The sequence below is a fragment of the Vulpes lagopus genome, chromosome 8, assembly GCF_018345385.1.
Source record: "Vulpes lagopus strain Blue_001 chromosome 8, ASM1834538v1, whole genome shotgun sequence".
NCBI lineage: Eukaryota > Metazoa > Chordata > Mammalia > Carnivora > Canidae > Vulpes > Vulpes lagopus.
The window spans coordinates 47,516,618-47,526,216 of NC_054831.1; the positions used below are offsets into that span (position 1 = coordinate 47,516,618).

At 44.7% G+C, this 9,599-nt stretch overlaps 1 protein-coding gene across 6 annotated transcripts in view; it reads right to left on the bottom strand.

The window, feature by feature from the left end:
* The window catches only part of SMAD9 (SMAD family member 9), a 77,023-nt gene extending 69,445 nt beyond the window's left edge, over positions 1-7,578 (bottom strand). For 5 of the 6 annotated variants that reach the window (XM_041766942.1, XM_041766948.1, XM_041766947.1 and 2 more), the window contains exon 1: positions 7,430-7,563. The gene's annotated coding sequence lies outside the window, so the exon portion shown is untranslated. Of the gene's footprint in view, positions 1-7,429 lie in introns of all 6 variants that reach the window. The other variant, XM_041766944.1, reaches the window with a different exon arrangement.
* Between the last annotated feature and the right edge of the window lie 2,021 nt (positions 7,579-9,599).

Below are 9,599 nucleotides of genomic sequence, written 5' to 3' on the forward strand. Positions count from 1 at the left end.
GTATCTTAGGGAAGAAAAAGGATGGTGGTTGAAGGGAGAAACTAAATGTAACAAGTATCAATGATGAGCCAGACACCAATGCCAGGTGCTGGTATTTTAAGATAAGAGATAAGACTCGGTCCTGTCCCTCTCTGATATCACAGTCTACAGGGGAGACAGAAATCTAAACACATTATTGCCAGACAGGTGATAGATTATTATAACTGATATTAAAAGGGTCAGGGGTGGTTTTTTGTGGGAGGAGCCATGCACACTCACTCTTGAACCAGTAGAAGGTAAGGAGAAAAACCAAAAAAAAGAAAAACCAGAGAAGCAAAGGCTCTCCTCTTGACAGACACAGTAGTACAATTTCAGGCCCAGGGATGTCTTCAGCATCCTTCAGTTCTAAACAAGGATTTACTGCAGGAACCTCTATTTCCATTTTGTATTTCACTTTTATTTAGAGCCCTAAGCTCCAAATGGGACTATTGTAATTATCCTTGTCAAGGGTGACTCAAAACTCACATGCAGTAAAAATGGAATTCTAACCAGGAAAAATACAGAGAAATCCAAATAGATTACTTTTTTTTGCATAAATAATATTGGATACATATTCTGATATTTGCTTTCCTGACCTCTCTTTCTAATTAGGCTATGAAATCCCGGAGATCAAGATTTTATTTCCTTTGGTACTTTATTTTGTTATATGGTCCTTAAAGTTTGGGGCCTCATAGGCAGTGTAAGTATAATAGGCACAGAATAAACAATTATTGAATGAGTGACCTATATAAGACCTCCAAATTTGTAATTCTCACTTTCTAGCACAATTACTACATGCACAAAATCACATTTTAAAACCCCAAACATAATCCAGACAATATTTTGAAAAAAATTAAAAATGTGTATTTGCAATCAACTTAGGTCAATGACAACAGAAAGGAAGTGCCACTCTTTGAAATAACACCTAGGCACCAACCTGCCATTATTTGCAAACACTGCCAACACCTAATGACTGCTTTGTGTAAAACAACCAACAAGCTCTAAGGGAAGCATTTATGAACACAAGGGTTCTCTTTGACAAACACCTGATCTAACTCTCGCTCCTAAAAATGAAATTCTACTATCACCAAGAAATAGGGAAAGAATGATATAAATGCAACAACAAGTGAAAGAAAACCACAGAAGAACTAAAATCTTTTTTAGCTTTAACACATTTTCTCATCTTCCACATTCACAGGCTTCTAATAGTCATTCATATCATTAATCACAGCCATTAATCATAACTGTAACAATAATCACTCATATTATTAATCATAATCACTAATCACTGGCAGTACCACTTTATGAGCCAGTTGTGCCAATTTTTTTTTTAAGATTTTATTTATTTATTCTTGAGAGACACAGAGAGAGAGGCAGAGATGCAAGCAGAGGGAGAAGCAGGCTCCATGCAGGGAGCCCGACGTGGGACTCGATCCCGGGTCTCCAGGATCATACCCCAGGCCAAAGGCAGCGCTAAACCGCTGGGCCACCGGGGCTGCCCCAGTTGTGCCAATTTCTGGGTAGTCATTTGGAAACTGGAATTCATTTTCCCAGAAAAACAGTGTCCTGAGGGCTGATATATTCCCTGGCCAGGCCACTGAGGCCCTCTGAGCTCCTGATACAAGCAGCTTCTAATACTGCTAACACCAGCCCAAATAAGCAATGTAAGCATTTGGCACAGGTAAGCTTGCCCAAGCTAAGGTGTCTCGAACCCTCGCAACTGCCCCAATGCACAAAGTTTTCAATGAACTCTTCCTCCTTCCTACTCCAGCCAAACTCCAGTTCCCTCCTGTGTGATTCCCAGCAAAGACAAAGAACAATATGGATCAATGAATTTATAATGAAGCATAAATAGAAGTCAAATATTCTACCATGAGATGGAAAACTCCGTTAGAATCTGTGAATCCTTTTCCGAGTTATTTTCTAAAGTGTGTGGCTCCCAAGTCAGTTAAATTTAGATACAAGAATTCAGAAAGTAACTCCCAGAACTTCAGCTGAACTTTTCCATCCATCAAACTCTCCCAGAAAAACAAAATCTGAAAATCTGATCTTAGAGCCTCCACAGCCCACAAGTACTTAAGACAAATCCTCTAGGCTTCTGATCAATTGTCCCAAACTACAGTTCTGGATCTATCTCTTACCCTACCCATGTCGCAATTTCTGCATGTCATCAAATCAAATCAAATCATAGTCATACACACTACCAAAGTAAATCTCCGTGTGATCAGCTTCCGAGCAATTTAAGAGATGAGAAATGAAAAATTTTAGGCCACGTGGAAGATGATATTCCTGGAGTTAAAGCGGGTTGGGATAAAGTGGGCTCATGGCCCACTCCAGCAGAGGAAGCACTCTCAGGATCAGTGAGTGAATCTAAGCTGTTGCTACTTACAGAGTGTTTACACTTCCACTTCTCCCAAAGCCTCTCTCGAGGTTGTTTCAGAAGGAATCTCCAGTGTCAACACGTCTGGGTGGCTCCCACAGCACACGTACACTTTACAGATAATTTGTCTAATGGTAGAAAACTAGAGTTTTCTCCAGTTCACTGGAGTTCTGGGATGAATGCTCATCCCTAGTAATCTCAGTGTTTATAAACCAAAGACTGCTTTGCACTAAACCCATTTCATGACTGAGGAATCCATGTTTTCCATTTAGAGTCCTTCAAAATTAAATTTGAAAAGGGGAAAAGAAAGTGTTCAAATATTAAATTTCCCCAAGGGGCAATTCATATACCAAAGCAATTCCACCAATGATATTATTTATGTAATCAGAATACAGAGACAGAAAAAATCTGATATTTAGTACTTTCCCCCCCAAGAAAGAGAATCAAAATTGTCTTTACAGGAAAAATCAGAACTTTGTAGGACTCCCTTACATTTATTTTATGGGTTAAATTTTTATCTTTGAATTAAATATGAGTTAGAACATGAAGGGGAAGAACCAAAATCTTTTATGTGTTTATGTTTTTAAGATTTTATTTATTTACTTGAGAGACGAAGTACGAGAGAGAGAGACAGAGACAGAGAGAGAGAGAGAAAGAAAGAAAATGAGCAGGGGGGAGGAGCAAAGGAAGAGGGAGAAGCAGTCCCCCCAGTGAGCGGAGAGCCCCTTACAACACAACGGGCTCAGTCCCAGTACCTCAGGATCTGACCTGAGCCAAAGGCAGACACTTAATCAACTGACCCACCCAGGAGCCCCCTTGTCAGTGTTTATGACTTCTTAAATGATAACAAAGCTGTACACACACATTTATAATTCATTTCTTACTATTTCTGCATTTCATTTTAAGTTTTGAGTTTAAATTTTATGTCAGAGTCTCTTTGATTCTTAGAAAATTGGTTTTGAGTTGATTATACTTCCCAATTAAAACTGTAAAATTCAATGTATTATAGAGGCATGATATTTATACACAAATTATATTTTTACATTATACTATCTCTATTAATTATGAGTCACTTAACAGAATATGACGCATTTTAAGAAATGATTTAGTATTGTTTGGTAACACAATGAGCAAGGCACAGAGGGAGATTCAGCTCTCTGAAAAGGCTGATAAGAAGACCCTTTATACATCCAACCTGACCAAAACACCTCATCTCAGTAGCAGTCTTTTTTTCTTTTGTGAGCATAGTTTGAAATATATACACTAAAAACAGTATCAATTTTTATCTGGCTGGGGTGGGGGAGAGGGATCAGCATATCATGTTAGCAATTTTCAGTGGAATCACATTAGAGTTTCATTGTGGTAGCCGTATCACATTAAAATCTGTTTTTTTTTTTCTAAATGGTTTCCATTGTGTATTTAGTGAATCTGATATGGAAAATTGCTAATGCAATAAGAGTATCATATAAGCTTTCCTGACTGTAATGCTCAGCCACAATATTCAGGAGAAGACGTTCAACTAGACTGGAGGCATTTCAGAGCTAGCTCTCCACAGCCTCTGAACAAAGACCTCAGCTTAAGTTCAACATTGGCTTCTGGAAAGATGGGCCGCTGAGACCTACTGTATGGGGGAAACTCTTTTACAGATTTTATTTCTGGAAAAACCATGGGTTCAGTGAAAGATGTGTCATTTAATTACTATTTATTGACTGAGCACTAGGCTGGACACTGCGATTGGCATTACAGAAATGAAAAAGATAGATGAAACATGGTCCCTTCCTTCACAGATCTTGAAAGCACTGACTGATGAGAAGAAATAAATGAGCACATGAATAACTTAAGATGAGATGTGGCAAGAGTGGAAGATACAAAGAGCCATAGCAGCTGAAAGGAGAACACACCAAAGCCAGGGTCATCAGAGAAAGTTCTGTGAAGGCAGCACCTGGACAGGGCCATAGAATGTGAGGAAGACACAGATAATCTAAGGATCTGATGCTAGGTTGGGAAGCAGGGGATGGCATTCTAGGCCTTAGCATGAGTAAAGATGCGGAGAAAAGGAAGCCTGGGTATGTGTAGGAAACTATAATTCATTATTTTAATGACAGCATAAAATATGGAAGGAGTGGGAAGATAAATCCGGAAAAGTTGTCTGGGGTCAGCCTGAGGCTGCCACCAAAGGAGAGTAGTGCAGAGTGTTTGGGATGGTTTGGGGTGGAAGTGACAGGATGCAGTCCACTGGCAAGATTAACACCCAGCTTTCACTGGTATGATGGCTTTTAATGCTAACAGATCTTGTGAAATCTTAACAACTTTAGTTAGCACACGTTTCTTGAGACACAATTTACAGGAATATTTATTTTAAAAAGTTAGTTTATTGCCAAGGGGTAATTGTTTATTTTTTGTTATGTGACTACTCATAACATGGACCTTCACCAGCTTAACAGAAAAAAATATCTATAAAGCATGCTCAAACTATTAGAACTACTTATGAATTTACTGTTTGCTTTTTTTTTTTTTTTTGCTTTAGAATAACTTTTCAACTCACTAGCAACAGTAACCAAGGAAATATAAATCCAACAGCCTAGAATTACAACTATTTGAAGAGATTCATGCTTTCAATGTACTGCTATATTTATTATTTTATTCTGGAAGCTTCTCTGTTTCTGAATTCCCCTCCAAATGTTAGAAACAATAAACAAAATCTGCACTCAGGTTTAAAATGTAATTAGTATGTTTTGCAAATTAAAAAAAAAAAAGGTCTTAATTTTCCATAACTTTTGCTTTCCCTTAAAGCAAAGTACAGTCTGTGGGTTAAGTACTATTTCTGACTTACTAAAGGCGAATATGATGAAATTGCTGTTTTATTTATTGCAAAAGGAATGTGAGATATAAACTAGTTAGTTGCCTAAGTGCCATAGTGACCACTCCTGAAACATCAGCTCTCCCAACCTGGCAAAGGAAACTGCACTCTCATTAATCGGAATTAAACTATCCACAACACCTAAAACGAATATTTCAATCTTTATGAAATAATTTCTCGACAGATTTCTTTTCTCCTTCAACTGGCCACATGGCCAGAAAGGATAAACAAATCTGCCTGTTGTTTATTACTGATAGATATCCTTGGCAAGGTTTCATTAAAAACAACAACAAAGCTCTTCTTTCTCATACCATGTCTTGAGCAATCAGGGATGTAGTAGTTGACATCTGTGAACATTCTCTGATTAGCCATTAACTGAAGATACAGAAATAAAAGAAAAATATTTTAAAGGGAGAAAAGTCATATAGTTCATGCTGACGTTAAGACACTGATGATGATATCACAAAGATGTGAGAATCATAAAGTTCTTGGGCGTTTAACCTAAAATTTGCTTATACCTTTGATCTGTAGTAAACACTGTACTGATAAAAATGAGTTTGTTCAGATTAAGAATATGTTGGCATTCTCTTAAACATAGCTTAAAACCACAGAGCTGAAGCATAACACAACTGGGACAAAGATAGCCAGTCAAGCATAAAAATGGGAGTTGGTTGTGTCAGAATAGATTAAGAGGCTGAGGGCTGTCTGCTAAAGACAGTTGTCTTGCCATCAATGAAGGCAATTATTATCACTAAATGTTATTTTTCTGATATATTATTTTAAACTTCTGTCATATTATATTTAAAAATGCCCCTTATTTATAAACTATTACATCATTTTCTTATCTGCAGTGTCCTTCTTGGAAAACCACAAACTTGAAAACAGTCCAAAATCTTGTTCATGGTTTCCTACAAGCATAGAAAGATTCACTTATTGAATTTGCAGTTAGGAGAATGTATTTGGGTCTTACTTTTACTTCCTTTTTAAACACAGATCGCTATTTTAAAAATACAAACACCCGACGGCCATGCCCTCGCACCCACAGGGCTCCTGGGGCACGAGATAGATTTGTAGCGTGAGCGTTTCACTCACTCAGAAGGACGCCCCAAAAGCTCTGCGTGGTAATGGCCAAGGAGGCAGCACTAGTAAACGCCTTATGACTTTACAGTTATCCTCTATTACTCCTGCAAAAACCACACTCCCAAAGGGTCATCCGAGAAAGTTGGCAAACCACTGAAATGCACTTGTAAACCGGATCCATTAAAAGCAGCCCAGAGCACCTTCGGGCGTGCGTCCCGCTGTTGATTACCGGGTAGATAGTTCACAAGCAGTTTTAATCTGAAACTGGATTTACATTCGGTGCAGGCTAGTTCTCAGGAGCAGCCTCCCAACCCAGAAACGAGTCCACGGAGTATCTCTGAATCACCGTTTGAGATTTCCACTGTCAAGGGGGGAGGAGGAAGGAACAGGAAGGCAAGGGTGCCGGCGACCAGCCTCCCACGAGCGCGGTCCCCGCTCCTCGCGCCCACAAGGCTGGCGTCAGGGAGTCTCCGGTCTGCGCCCCGCCCCGCCCCTCCCCCTCCTCCCTCCGCGAGCGCGCACCGACCCGGGCGGAGGCAGGGGCGACCTCCCAGCTCCTGCGCCCCGAGCGCCGGCCGACAGCGAACGACATCCCGGACTTTTTTTCCTCCCCGCCTCGCGTGTCTCCAAGGTGAGCGGAGCAAGAGAGCCCCCGACGGAGGCCAGGGAGGCGGCCGAGTCACAATCACCGCCCCCCACTACTGAGCTCCGGGTCTGGGCGTCCACGGCGCCTGTCCCCGGCGCTCGACCGCCGCGCGGTGCCCGGCCCGGCCGCCCGGGGGCCGGCGCGCATCCCTGCCTCGGCCCACGCCCCGGCCCACGCCCCGGCCCACGCCCCGGCCCCGCCGCGGGACGAGCATCTGCCGCAGGTCCCAGGTGCCCGCGGCCCGGGCGCGCCGCCAAGGCTCCGAGCTGCCCCCTGCGGCCCCACCCACCCACCCCAAACAGGCTCCACCGAGGACCACGGGGACGCAGAGTACAAAGAACCGAGTCACACAGCGAAGGGCCTCGAGACTTCCCTCGGGGAACGACGCAGCCGCACAGCGCGCACACACACACACCCGCAGCGGGCCGCGGAGGGCATCGCTTACCTGTCCCCGCGGTGCCGCTCCTCCCTCCCCCACCCTAGGCCTGCTGCCCCCCGCCCCCGCCGTGGTCCCCAGCCGCCCGCTCCGAGCGCCGCGCACTCACTGCGAGGCTGCGCGCGCCCAGCGGCTGCAGGGCCCGGCGGCGGCGGCGGGGACCGAGACAGCGGCTGCGGCGGCGGCGGCGGCGGCGGCGGCGGCGGCGGCGGCCCCAGCCGGCGTCAGTCAGACTGGAGCCGCGAAGCCTCATCGCCCGTATTAGTGCGCCGACCTGGAAAGCGGCCAGGAGCCCTGCGCACGGGTCCGCCCCGCCTGCCGCCGCGCGCCCGCCGCCCCGGGAGCCCGCGAGGCGGGGGGAGCGCGGCCGGCCCCGCGGCCACGTGCGCGGAAACTTGCTGCGGCGGCGCTCGGCGCGGCCCCCGCGGCCCCCCGCCCCTGCGGGACCCGGGCTGGCCTCGGCGGCTGGTCGAGCCCCGCGGGCGGGCCGCTGGGCCGAGGCTCCGGCCGCCTCGCGTCTCGCCGTCCCGCCAGTCCTGAGGTGTCGGGTCCGCCTGGAGCCGGAGGCCGGGAGGGTCGTCGCCAGAACTCGAGGCGCAGAACCCGCAGAGCGGCGCGGACCCCCCGCCCCAGCCGCGCTCTCGGACGCGCTCCGGGCCTGACGGCTACTGTTCCCTGCCTTTGTTCCTTTACCCGCTTTTCACACTAAAGGGACCATTGCCCCAGCCGCAGCACCGAGCAACTGGTTTTGCACCGGCACGGGCAGAAGAAAACCTAATCACTGTAAGTGGTTAGTGGTGGTAAAAACTAGTCACGTGGTTATGTGGATTCTCATTTCTTTATGTATATTTATTTGCTTAACACCCTAGCATATGATATATAATATTATTTAATGAAGATGCACCCTGTGGGCGCTGAGCAACGTTAATGCACAACCTTCTCGCCTCAGGGCCCGGCTACCCCCGAGGCGGCTTGCTCTTTGAGGTCACTGTGGACTCCTGGAACCTACTCAGTACATTTAGGAAAAGCCCTCAACATGCTGATGTTCGCATCGGCCAGTGTCCCTTCATGGAAAAGGCGATTAACTGCGGAGGCAAACATAGCATTGAGCATCAAGAGGACAGTATTCCTTTTGCTCCTATGTATAGAAAAATCATGCCTCCAAAAGGCCCTGATGCCTCTGAAATGTAAATGCAAGGCTTCCAATTTAACTGCTTTTTCTACTTCTGAAAGCACTGTGCTTTCTTCCCCTGGCAGATGCCATTTTTGCATTATCATACTGTTGTGATTGAGCAATGGCCTTGTATGGAAAGGCATTTGTGTTTGAACCTTAAACTCGAATTTAATTAAGTCCTACACCTGACCCATTTACCTCTGTCTCTGCTCCAGGTCGGGTGTTAGGATTGAAACTGCTATGGGTGTGAAACACCAGGAAACGTTTGGACTGCTAAATGCTCCAGATAGGGCTTGATGTGCACTTTATGACAAGTAAACTGATTAGGTCCTCAGAATTAATACCTTGTGTCTCACAAGGTTGATTTCGTTTTGTTTTTAATGTTATTGAGAAAAGAAATGCCCGGTCACTACTTCAGCTTCCGTATGTGCGTTAGATGATGTAGAGGACACAATGCAGAGCAAGAAATTATAACCTCTGCAATGCTGGCTCATGCTTCTGGCATGGAATCTTTTCAAGTTCACAGAATTCTCTTGGCTCTTGGCAGGACTTGGATTTGCAGATTCTTTGTGTGTCCTCTGTTTGTTTGCCTTTTTTTTTTTTTTCTGTACGTTATCATTTACATACCAAGAAATTTTGGCACCTAAAAGTTAGCCTGTCACTTATGCAGTTCCTATCATTTATTCCTGAAACCTAGTATAGAAAGTTTATCCATTGTGTACAAGAACAATAAGGTCTGGTAAGCTCCAAGGAGAAAAGGCCCACTCCTGGAAAGAAGGCTCAGTGTTACACTCCATTTTTCGGAAGCTAACTATCCTTGTGATAAGAAATCCAGACCCTGCTGGATTTTTTTCCTCTTGTTTTCTTGATTAGCTGCAATGTTACACTTGTTAGAAATTTTACCAACTATGTAATGGGAATCATATGAGGGGTGAGACTCAGTCACAGGTTGTGATTTGGTGGAACCTTCAATAAAATTTTGGTGCAAGACCTGAAAATCACGGT